Raw genomic sequence first — 12,639 nt, 5'->3', positions numbered from 1 at the left:
GTGTGTTACCACTAGGCACCTGTAGGTGGTTAGATTCGGATAATTACAGTGTTTTTTGGGCAGGAGAAAAAACAAGACAAGCAGTAAAAAGCCAAAGGAGCCTCACCTTTTCTGACCGCAGTTTTAGGATTTAGGAATTAGGAACATGAATATAACCCACTAAACAAAGAGACGTTGAAACGACGTCTTTTCTAGGTCATTTTTGCACGTCCAATTTTGGTCTCCTGAAGGTGCAGACTGTGACGCCAGACGACGTCTTTTTTCTGACGTCTTCTGCACGTCCAGTATTGACGTCCCCCAGACCTCCGGATAAGGGCTAATTCTAGTTTAAATTAAGTCGTTGTGGACGTCTTTTCTACGTGAAATTTACATGTATACGTTTTTATAGACCAACTACTTTGAGGCTCCCTGCATAACTGTAGTGCCATTTCAGACGGTGGCAACTGTTCCATTGTTCCAGCTTCAGCAGTTAACTGGAAACGCATACAAAGCTAAGCCAAACAATTACTGGAACAGGTTCACAACCTTCTGGAACTAGTTATGCACGTTAGTTATACACAATATGCTTTACAAATAAATTGAATTTCAACCCTCTCACTTTTTCCAAAACATGTCAACCTGCAAAGAACCAGTAAAAGCAAGGGATAAATTAATTACCCCCATCTAACCACTGTCGATTTTAAATTGACCCTTTCTGTTTGGGGAAACATTAATATAATAATAAACATAATGAGTAAATCTCATTTGGGGTTAATGCCTTTATTTTACATCAACATAACATACACCTTAGATTCACACCATAACAATTTCACTAAACATTTACCTTCCCTTAAAACTATTACAGCTTTACATTACACCTTCCCTTAACAATATTATACCTTCCCTCAACACTATTACACCTTTACATTACACCAGGGGTCTCAAAGTACCGGCCCACGCGGTTTCATACGGCCCCTCACGGGTTAACAAAATAAACATACATCTGGCCCGCAATTCAATTTAATTATTTATGCTTTATTATGTTCGTTTTCATATTTTATCTTAACTTGTATTTTGGTGTGTGTGTGGTTTTTGTTTTTTTTTTGCTTACGCTGCGTTGCCTGTTTAGTAGTCTTCAGTAGCCTTCAACAGTCTAACCTTGCAGCCTTGGTGTGTCCACTAAACTCCGTAGTTATAAACATCCTGAGGTTAGCAGCGCGCTAACTGACCTGTTTATAATGTAATCCCAGCAGTGCCTCCGTGACGCTGCTCTAAACTGCTGCTGTTAGCTGCTTGGGCTGAAAGATGAACTGTAGAGAGCTGTATTATCCGGTTAGTGGGGTTATTTTATTTCATACACAGAAGAACTTAAAAAATTTCAAAACGCTCCAGACTGGCTCAGCTGAGTCCTGTAGCCCGTGGTTGGGCTGTAGCTCTGACTAAGCAAAGACTGCGGGCTTGTGGTGCTGCAGCTGCAGCTCCGACTAGTGGTTGGATGAGGAACTGCTAAATCTGAGGAAATGCTAAATCTGTCACAGCTCACAATTTTTGATTTTATATTTATTAAGCCTTATTTCAGTATCAAACGTTTTGATCAAAGTTAATATAACTTGTAATTGATGTAATTTCTATTCACTTGAATAGTTTGGTTCTTGATGGAGTTTTTGGATTTCATAACATGACAAATTAAAAGGATTTATGTTAATAGAGCAACAAGCAAACATTTTTTCCATTCAACTGTAATATTTGATTGAATAAATAGTATATTGAGAGTTATTTAACATTAAGGAGTAATTACATTCATTTTATATTACATCTGGTTACATTTTCTTATATTTATAAGTTACATCTGGCCCTCAGAGGACAGCCAATATGTCAATGTGGCCCTCGGCAAAAATGAGTTTGAGACCCCTGCATTACACCTTCCCTTAACAATATTATACCTTCCCTTAACACTATTACACCTTTAACATTACCCCTTCCCTCAACATTATTACACCTTTAACATTACCCCTTCCCTCAACACTATTACACCTTCCCTCAACACTATTACACCTTTAACATCACACCTTTCCACTACACCTTCCCTTAACACCATTACAACTTTACATTACACCTTTCCATTACACCTTCCCTTAACATCATTATACTTTCATTAAGATTCTAGGTCCTGAGAGACAGCGGTGTGTCCTCCACGTCTTTGTGGTGCATGTTTGAGATGCTCCGAAGTATGAAGTCCTCGGTGGCTGTCCCGTCACATTTCATGACTCCATCTGCACAAGTAGAAAAAGACAAATTAGAAATCTCAGAAAATGTTGAAGATGGCCATTTATTTTTGTCCCACAACAAACTATTTTAAATTGCCTTATTTATGTAATATTCACATAAACTTACTTCTTCACACTATGGCTTAGCTAACGCTAAGCTAACGGCGGGAATACACATTTAACACCTGACGAGAATTATCGTGCTGTTTTAATTCTCACACATCATATTAAGCTATTTTAATTATTTTTTTCCCACAACAAACTATTTTAAATTGCCTTATTTATGTAATATTAACATAAACTTACTTCTTCATGCTATGGCTTAGCTAACGCTAAGCTAACGATAAGCTAACGCTAAGCTAAAGGCGGGAATACACATTTAACACCTGACGAGAATTATCGTGCCGTTTTAATTCTCACACATCATATTAAGCTATTTTAATATTTTTTTTTTTTCCCACAACAAACTATTTTAAATTGCCTTATTTATGTAATATTCACATAAACTTACTTCTTCACACTATGGCTTAGCTAACGCTAAGCTAACGGCGGGAATACACATTTAACACCTGACGAGAATTATCGTGCCGTTTTAATTCTCACACATCATATTAAGCTATTTTAATTAATTTTTTCCCACAACAAACTATTTTAAATTGCCTTATTTATGTAATATTCACATAAACTTACTTCTTCATGCTATGGCTTAGCTAACGCTAAGCTAACGCTAAGCTAAAGGCGGGAATACACATTTAACACCTGACCAGAATTATCGTGCCGTTTTAATTCTCACAAATCCTATTAAGCTATTTTAATAAATGTTTTCCCACAACAAACTATTTTAAATTGCCTAATTTATGTAATATTAACATAAACTTACTTCTTCAGGCTATTCAAAATGCACTTGATATTGCCCCCAGTTGCCTAGGTTAATTGTGGGTGCCACAAACTTATATAACTTAACGCTAGCTTAGCGAATTTAGCCAAAGACGGTTCTTTGATTTAACGTTAGCTTAGATTGGCTTATCAGCCTAGCTCTGGTTAGTGCATTGACTTAATGACCGGACAATGCTTCTACGTTAAAGCTTCGGTTACAGTAAATATTATTTGCATTACGGTCGTTCTCAAAAGTAATTCCAATTCCATTTTAACTATGGCCACTGTTTAGCTATCGTTAGCTAGCTAGCTAGTTAGCTAACTGCCTGGGAAGAGAGGCAACGCCAGCAGGTTCAGATGATTTAAGACCACAGAGCTAAAACAACTAACACTACAAATACATTAACTTATTATACATATCGTCTTACCTTATAGCTTGGCAGCTGAGTCCGGTCCGGAGCGGAGCTGAGCTGAGCGAGCTGAACTGAATGAGCTGAGCTGAGCTGAGCTACTGCAGCAGCCAAAAAATGTTGAGCGTGTTTTGACTCGGCATATCAGAGTGGAGTTTATGATGACGTGCGGTCTCAGCAAATCAGAGTAGCGTTGACTGGTTGAAATCAACTTAACAATTTTCCACATAAATTGCATTTCCAAATAAAAATAAAAACATACGTAAATAAATACCTACATTAATTAATTAATTAAATAGATAAAAATATATAATACTCAAATAAATAATTAGAAATAAATGATGCTTAATCATAAATAATCTATATTCATAGTGATTAACAATATTGATAACAACAATTTTGACATACATTTAAAAATAAATATATTCTTAAATAATGTTAATTTCCTGCACCTGTATTAGACGTCCCCATGACGTCCAAAAAAGTGACCTAGTCCGACGTTCAAATGTTTAACTGCATATTGACGTCCAAGTGGGGTCATAGTTAGACGTCCAAATAGCGGACCTAGTTTGCACGTCGTGTAGACGTACAGAATTGGTCTTGGACCGACCGACGCAATATAGACATGATCTTCACGTCCATAAGACGTCTAATGTTTAGTGGGAAGTACCTAGTTTTCTGTTTATAAGCATTTTAATCGTTTTTTGTTCAGTTTTCTTGTGTATTATTTTGTAAAGAAATAAATCTTGGGTTTGGAAACCTAAAACGCGAGTTGGAAAGTGAGTCAAGAACCGCATGGATCTACAGTATGAATACTAATGAACTGATGGAGAGAAATGATCCACTTACCAAAAAAAAAACTGGAGAGAAAGTTTTCCTGAGGGTACTGTAAAAACAACAACAACAAAAAAAAAACACTGGGGTTATTAACAAAGGAGTGGGGCTTGCAGAATGTACAGAAATCAACTTTCCAAAAAAATCCTGGATGTGTAATTTTAGATTAAAATTCCGTCATCTTTCATTCAGTTGAATGGAAATAGGCTTTAGGGTTAAAAGCTGTACTGAAACCAGCCACCAGAGGGCGTAAGAGACGTTGTGGCTTCACTTTTCAACCCCTGTCGTGCTGTCTATACTTTTATACAGTCTATGGTTGTGATCAGTGCGGTCTCAGCAAATCAGAGTGGTGTTGACTGGTTAAAATCAACCTAACAATTTTCCGCACAGATTGCATTTTCAAATAGAAAAATACATACATAAATACCTAAATTCGTTAATTAATTAAATAGATACAAAAATATAATCTACTAAATAATTAATAATAAATAAGTATTAATAAATGACGCTTAATCAAATAGTCTATATTCATACTGATTAACAATATTTATAACAATGATGTTGATATATTATAAATAAAAAATGATATGTATTCTTTAATAATGTCAATTTCCTGCACCTGTCACCATAACGTCCAAAAAAAGTTACCTAGTCCGAAGATCAAATGTTTAACTGCATATTGTCCTCCAAGTTGTGGTCATGGTTAAACATCCAAACAGTTGGGGTTGGATCTTTGCCTGCCGGGAGACGGGCGGCAGTGGTGGGTCTGCGTGACGTCACCCGCCAGCCACTTTTTCATCGACCCGGCAGTGCCGGGCACGTACCCGGCAGTACTAAAAACTGACAGGGGGCTTCCTGACAGTACGCCGGCAGTTTTAAAAACTGTCAGGGAGCTTGCTGACAGTACGCCGGCAGTTTTAAAAACTGTCAGGGGGCTTGCTGACAGTACGCCGGCAGTATTAAAAACTGTCAGGGAGCTTCCTGACAGTACGCCGGCAGTATTAAAAACTGTCAGGGAGCTTCCTGACAGTACGCCGGCAGTATTAAAAACTGTCAGGGAGCTTCCTGACAGTACGCCGGCACTATTAAAAACTGTCAGGGGACTAGCTGACAGTACGCCGGCAGTTTTAAAAACTGTCAGGGAGCTTGCTGACAGTAAGCCGGCAGTTTCAAAAACTGTCAGGAAGCCTGCTGACAGTACGCCGGCAGTTTTAAAAACTGTCAGGTAGCTTCCTGAAAGTACGCCGGCACTACTAAAAACTGTCAGGGGGCTTGCTGACAGTATGCCGGCAGTTTTAAAAACTGTCAGGTAGCTTCCTGACAGTACGCCGGCACTACTAAAAACTGTCAGGGGGCTTGCTGACAGTATGCCGGCAGTTTTAAAAACTGTCAGGTAGGGGGTTTCCGGTCGGGCGGGATCTAAGATGGCAGCATAAAGAAAGAGCTCCCAAGCAACGGGTGTTTTTCCCCCCTGAAATATAGAAATTAAGCGAAGAAAAAAGAGAAGAGTAAACGTGCAAAATGTCGGGGGGAAATAAAGGAAAGAGCACCTCGAAGCAAAATCCTAAGACGGTGAGTGAAGACACAAATACTCGGATGGAGGAGAAGGCTAAGGTGGGAGCTAGCGCGCAGCAGCTAACAGAGGAGCCCTTAAGGGGAATGATGAAGGAGGTGATTAGCAGTGAACTTCGTGAAGCACTCACCGTCTTCAGAGATGAACTCAAGAAAGATATGCGAGCGGAACTGCTGGAAATACAGAAGGATATCTCTCAGAAGTTAAATGAGACCACGGAGGCAATCCAGGAAGCCTCCGCGAGAATATCTGAGGCGGAACAACGTATTGGCGAAGCCGAGACATGGAAGGTAGCGGCTAAAGAAGCATTGCTATATACGCTAAAAGAGCAGAGAGTCCTACAGAGCAGGCTAACTGAGCTGGAGGGATTTTCGAGGCGAAATAACATCCGCATATCTGGAATACCGGAGGGGGCTGAAGGTTCCTCTGTACAGGCTTTTCTGGAGGAGTTCCTGTCGACGCTGCTGGAGGGAGCTGAGACCCCGCTAGGTATCCAGAGAGCTCACCGGGCTTTAGCGCCAAGGCCGCCCCAAAGTGCCCCTCCGAGATCAATCGTGGTCGGGTTTCTCCAGTACACAGTGAAAGAAAGAGTTCTGAGGGAAGCATGGAGAAAACCACTCCACTATCAGAACCAACGCATATATTTCGACCATGATTACGCCAAGGAGGTCTTAAAGAAAAGGCAAGAATACACCCTTATTAGAAAAGCGCTGAAAGGGAAGGGGATCCGTTTTCAGACTCCTTTCCCCGCACGTATGAGGGTTTTCTGGGAAGATGGGGCGACCACATACGAAAGTGCAGACGAAGCGACAAAAGACCTGGAAAACAGAGGGGTCCAGTCGGGTTACCGGGTAAAAACACAGCCTCAGTCTTTACAAAATAAACTTGAAAAGCTTCTCCCCTGGTCCACTGTGGACGGGAAAAAGTCACAGCGCCGTTCAGTACACCAGCAAGGAGTACAGCAGGGTAACCACGACCTGCATGAAGCAACTATTCGAGAAAAATTGAGAGGCTTCCGACGGGACCCACATGATAATTAAGTGTTAAATACTCAACTAAGATTCCGTCATAAGCCGTAAAAGGTTTTCCGCAGAAGTACAAAGTTTAACGCTTAATCCTGGTATTTATTTTGATATACTAAGTCGTCGTTTGGGGAGTTTCTTAACATTGGTTAGCTTGTAGGAGTGTTTTTCCTACACAACCACTCTTGTAGGGGGTCCTTTCTGTGGACTTCTCTCTCAGAGGCAAGAGACCACAATGGTCAGTTGACATTGGAAATCTCATTGTTTTGTGTATTTACTTTTCAGATTTTGTTTGAATTTAAAAATGTTCTGTTCATGGCACTTTTCGCAGGTAACTTTAAATATTTGATTCTTATTTTTAGAGGACATGCATCGTCAACTTAAGATAATATCAATGAATGTTAATGGTTTAAACAGTCCCATAAAGAGAGCAAAAATATTAGCTAAAATGAAGAAGGAAAAGATTGATGTAATTATGATCCAAGAGACACATTTAATTGATAGTGAACATGAAAAATTAAAAAAATTTGGTTATAGAAATACCTTTTTCTCTTCCTTTAAGCAAGGCAGACGGGGAGTGGCAACGTTAATTTCAAACTCTGTCAATTTTGAATGTATTTCGGTATCCAAAGATAAAGAAGGGCGATACGTTATGGTAAAAGGAAAAATTGACAATAATGAGGTAACCCTTTGTAATGTATATGCTCCTCCAGATGAACAGTGGGCCTTATATGGCAGAGTATTCAACTTGATCGCTACTGAGGCATCAGGAATACTAGTATGTGGGGGGGACTTCAATGTAACATTAAATCCGAAACTTGATAGTACAAATAAACAGAGGAGTAAGCCATTGAAAATGTCAAGGATTAGGAAAATAACCCAAGAGCTAGGACTGATAGATATATGGCGAGATGTCAATTATTCAAAAAGAGATTATACATTTTACTCTACACGATATCAGGAATACTCCAGATTGGACTATTTTTTTATGTTTGGTGTGGATAGATGGAGGGTTAAAGGATGTACAATAGGTCAGAGGGACTTGTCGGACCATAGTCCAATTTACCTTACACTTTCTCTTGACAGCCCAGCTAAAAATCATCTATGGCGACTGAATGTAGGCATATTAAATGAATCATCATTTATATCATTTATTAAGGATGAGATAGAAGTATATTTGGAGCAAAATGATAGTGGGGAGGTCTCACCCACAATATTATGGGATGCTGCAAAGGCTGTGCTCAGAGGAAAAATAATAATGAGGATGTCAACAATAAAAAAGCTGAGATTGGCTAAAATGAATGAACTGCAAACTACATTAAAACATTTGGAAAGGGAACATAGTCAAACCAAAGATTCTAAATTACTCCTGGAAGTAAAAAAAGTAAGACAAGAAATTAATCAAATTTACGAGGATGAGATTGAAAAAAAGTACAGATTTACCAGGCAAAGATATTATGAGCAGGGTCCAAAAGCTACTAAAATGTTGGCCTGGAAACTCAGGAAACAACAGTCATTAAATAATATATTAAAGATAAAAGAACCAATAACAAAGAAAATAACGTCTAAACCTGAAGAGATTTTAATGGCATTTGAGCGATATTATCAGAAATTATATACCCAACCAGAGAATGCAGGCATTGATAAGATGAGGAGTTTCCTGGTCTCTATAGACCTTCCAACTATTGACGAAGAACAAAATTATTTTTTAACATCAGAAATCTCACCTGAGGAACTTTTAGAGGCTATTAGTAATCTGAAAGGTAATAAATCATCTGGAACAGATGGTTTCCCCTCGGAGTGGTATAAAACTTTTAAAGAACAATTAACTCCTCTGTTACTTAGATGCTTCAATTGGGTCCTAGAAAAAGCAGAATCCCCCCCCCCCTCATGGAATGAGGCAATGATATCTGTAATACCGAAGGAAGGTAAGGATAAAATAGATGTAGCCAACTATAGACCGATTTCGGTCTTAAACGTAGATTATAAATTATACGCTTCTATTTTAGCCAAAAGGCTGCAAAGAATATTATCAGATTTAATAGATAATGATCAGTCGGGTTTCATACAAAATAGACAAGCACAGGACAACATAAGAAGGTCATTGCATAATTTAGACTCTATTAATCAAAGGAAGTTAAAGGCTGTGGTACTTAGCCTTGATGCTGAAAAGGCATTTGACTCAGTTGGGTGGGACTATCTTTATCAAGTTTTAGAGAAATTTGGATTCAATGAGGCAAGTCTAAAAAGCATTCAAACTCTGTATTCATCGCCCTCTGCTATAGTTAAGATTAATGGCCATTTCTCAAAAAGACTTCAGTTAGAAAGAGGCACACGCCAGGGATGTGTTTTATCCCCTTCACTATTTGCCTTATACATTGAACCTCTGGCCCAAGCAATAAGACAGAATAAAGATCTGAGGGGAATTCATATAGGTAAGGTGGAACATAAAATATGTATGTATGCAGATGATGTACTTCTGTTCTTGCAGGACCCAGAAATTAGCATACCAATTCTTATGGATTTTCTAAAATATTTTGGATCCTGTTCAGGTTATGTTATCAATGAGCATAAAACTCAAGCTCTATTATATAATTGTACATTAACACAAATCTACCAATCCAAATTTAATTTTAGTTGGACTTCCTCACAAATTAGATATTTAGGAATTAATTTACCAAAAGACTTAGGAGATATATATAAAATAAATTATACCCCGATTATTGCTAAAATAAAAGAGGATTTGAGTAGATGGTCCTTGTTACCCTTGGATCTCAGTAGTAGAATTGAGGCGGTTAAGATTAATATTCTGCCAAGGTTACTGTATCTCTTTCAATCTCTACCAGTAGAAATTCCAGAATGCCAATTTAAAAGGTGGGATAAGCAAATTGCCACATTTATCTGGAATGCGAAAAAATCTAGGGTCAAATATGCAACTCTACAACTTCCAAAGGATAGTGGAGGAATGGCCTTACCTATCTTAAAGAATTATTTTGTAGCCGCCCAGTTGAGATTTATAGTATGCTGGTGTAGCCCTATATATAAGGCCAAATGGAAAGACATTGAGACCGATTCACTAGGTTTTCCACTGCAATCAGTTCTGAGTAGTATAAACATGATAAAATCTTTAGAACAACAACAGAGTCAATGGGTTGGGGTCCCACTTAAGATTTGGTCAGATATGATAATTAAATATAAACTACATAGAGACATAAAAAGGCTTTCTTGGCCAGGATATGACATACATTTTAAACCTGCCCAGCAAGATGAAAGATTTAAGCATTGGGCTACTAAAGGTATTACATCATTATGCGTTATGATGCAGAAGGATACTTTAAAATGCTTTGAAGACTTAAAATTAGAATTTAATTTGGAAAAACAAGACTTCTTCAGGTATTTACAGATTAGAAGTTACTTTGCAACAGAAGTTCGAAAGTTAGATAAGGATGTGTCACCTTTGGTAAAGATTTTTGTTGATGTTTATAAAAAAGGAAATCTGGACAGAATGATTGCTAAAATATATGGGGCTATCTTGTCTTCCATGAAAACTTCAACCAGCTATATTAAAAAACGCTGGGAAAAAGAACTTGAAATGAACATTACAGAGGAGGAATGGGGAAAGATTTGCAATTCCCAACCTAGAACAACATTGGCAAGGTCATGGAGGGAATTTGGTTGGAAATCTATTATCCGTTTTTTCATATCCCCCAAACAAACTGTGGTGAAAAAAATGCTGGCCATACGCACATTTTCTGGTCCTGCCCAGTGATAACCCCTTATTGGAGAGAGGTCAGGGATGCAGTTTCCACAGTTTTAGAGTTGGACATACCACATAACTTTACCTCTCTTTACCTGGGTTTTATCCCAGATGACTGGCGAGAGAAGGACAAATACTGATTCAGAATTCTCACAGTTGCCAGCAAAAAAGCTATCACAAGATGTGGCTTCAAGTGGCACCCCCAACAATAATCCACTGGATGGAAATAGTTAAAGAGATTCAGCAAATGGAATGTATGACCCTAACCTTGAGACTGCAGAAAGTAAGAATGTACGGACTCTGGAGGAAATGGGACCTTTTTCTTAATAATGTAGATTATGAGGACTGAAGGTAGATGTTATGTAACCTCTCTCTTTTTAATTTTTTGGAATTATCTGGTGTAGAGTATGCCTGCTTGTTCTTTTAAAGTGCCAATAAAAATAAAGTACAAAAAAAAAAAAACTGTCAGGTAGCTTCCTGACAGTATGCCGGCACTACTAAAAACTGTCAGGGGACTAGCTGACAGTACGCCGGCAGTATTAAAAACTGTCAGGGAGCTTCCTGACAGTACGCCGGCAGTATTAAAAACTGTCAGGGAGCTTCCTGACAGTACGCCGGCACTATTAAAAACTGTCAGGGGACTAGCTGACAGTATGCCGGCAGTATTAAAAACTGTCAGGGAGCTTGCTGACAGTACGCCGGCACTATTAAAAACTGTCAGGGGACTAGCTGACAGTACGCCGGCAGTATTAAAAACTGTCAGGGAGCTTGCTGACAGTAAGCCGGCAGTTTTAAAAACTGTCAGGGAGCCTGCTGACAGTACGCCGGCAGTTTTAAAAACTGTCAAGGAGCTAACCTAGGATGGACTCTTTCATATGGAAGTGGACCTGTTTTGGCATTATGGAAAAATCATGAGAAATTTAATTTTAAGCATGAATAATAAAAATAAATAAATAATATAAAATAAACAATACAGTGAATTTTTCCCAAACTTGCAGGAGTCATAGCTTAGGACAGACTCTTTCAAATTGTAGAGATCATGAGATCATGAGAAATTTAATTTTAAACATGAATAAAATAATAATAATAATAATAATAATAATATAAACAATACAGTGAAATTTGCCCAAACTTGCAGAGGTGATAGTGTAAGAAAGACTCTGGCATTGAATCTTAGCCCCGCCCCCTTCACGTGCAGTTTGGTCTAGTTCTACTGCTGTTTAGTTTTACTCTGTTGCTTCAGGCAAGTTACCACTTCAGGTTGGCTAGATCACAGCCTCAAGAGAATAGCATGTGAGGAGTTGTGTGCGTGTATTCCAACCAAACCACACACCACTGAGACTCTTGCACATTTAATTGAAGTGTGAAATTTAATAAAGAAATGAAAAGGAGACAACTGCTTCATGGTGTTCTGACCGACACCCCCCATACAACACACATCCCATCATTAGAACCTGCACATACAGTCCTTTAGTGGTCCTCACCAACATTGAGGTCCTTCGAGCCGGATTCTGTGTTGATTTGGGATCAAGATGCAACAAAGCAGTGAAGCAGTTCGTCCTAAGCGGCAGACCCGTCTCCCTGCCTATCTTGGAGATTATGAGCTTGATGCAGCCAGCTATAGGCAACATCTCAGTGGACCGACAGCGATGCAGATGCACTCACCAGGGAGGGAGGGGACATCCAACATGGAGGGAGCAGTCGAGATGACACCCACCACACGCCCTTACACCTCATATCCCAGGCGCCATGTCCAGTGGGATTCATCCCTCGGCGAACAAGAGGACGAACATCCCCACTTGCATGCCATAGGACATGAGAGGCGGCGTGAGCGGCCTGGGATGCCCCGTCCATCCAGCGCTGAGTATGATGTGAGCAGTGACTCAGTCAATGCATGCAGAGCTGAACTACAGGAGATTCG

Source organism: Astyanax mexicanus, chromosome 2, assembly GCF_023375975.1.
Source record: "Astyanax mexicanus isolate ESR-SI-001 chromosome 2, AstMex3_surface, whole genome shotgun sequence".
Lineage (NCBI taxonomy): Eukaryota > Metazoa > Chordata > Actinopteri > Characiformes > Acestrorhamphidae > Astyanax > Astyanax mexicanus.
The sequence above is the reverse complement of the archived record's forward strand: the minus strand, read 5'-3'. Positions refer to the sequence as shown.